Source organism: Aplysia californica, unplaced genomic scaffold (genome assembly GCF_000002075.1).
Source record: "Aplysia californica isolate F4 #8 unplaced genomic scaffold, AplCal3.0 scaffold00270, whole genome shotgun sequence".
Taxonomy (NCBI): Eukaryota; Metazoa; Mollusca; class Gastropoda; order Aplysiida; family Aplysiidae; genus Aplysia; species Aplysia californica.
The window spans coordinates 396,457-397,213 of record NW_004797540.1 but is presented as its reverse complement, the minus strand read 5'-3'; positions in this window follow the sequence as shown (position 1 = coordinate 397,213).

Here is a 757-nt window from a genome sequence, read left to right as displayed (position 1 = left end):
CTGGAGTTTCTGGGAGTGAAACTAAAGAAAAGACAGCACTCTCTCTCTCTCTCTCTCTCTCTCTCTCTCTCTCTCTCTCTCTCTCTCTCTCTCTCTCTCTCTCTCTCTCTCTATCTATCTATCTATCTATATAGGAAATGGGCCAAACAAAACCAATCATCGTTGCTGTCTTCGTCACTGCCGTCAAAAAGTTGAGTTGTAAACCACACAAGAACTGTAAATTGTAAACACACAAGTAAACTACTGTAAATTTCTTACTGTTTAGAGTAAGTGCTGAACGTTTTGGAACCAAAGCCTTCTCGACATGATATTAATACAGTGTACATGTATTCTATTTTCCATGCTGCAAAACGCTTTAAATAAACATAGAAGGGAAGCAAGCGAGAACTAGGCCGAGCATGAATTGAATTATAATATTATGGGGAAGGATAAGGCGTGCGTTTCCTTGTACCTCTGTAGCCTTATAATATATCATACATGTGTTTTGTGAGTGAGTGGTACATGTAGCGTGTGTGTGAGTGAGCGTGAGCACTGTCTGTCAGTGAGAGTCGGTTCATCCTGGGCGTGAGTGAGTGAGTGAAGGAAGAATGAGGGACTGTAATTTTATTATTTAATAATAGTTATTTTATTCGTGTGTAAGTGCATGTGTGTGAGAACATAATGTGTGTGTGTGTGTGTGTGTGTGTGTGTTTGTTTGTATTTTACCCGCGTGTGTGTGCATGTACGTATGTGTATGTGTCTGTGTGTGTGTGTGTGT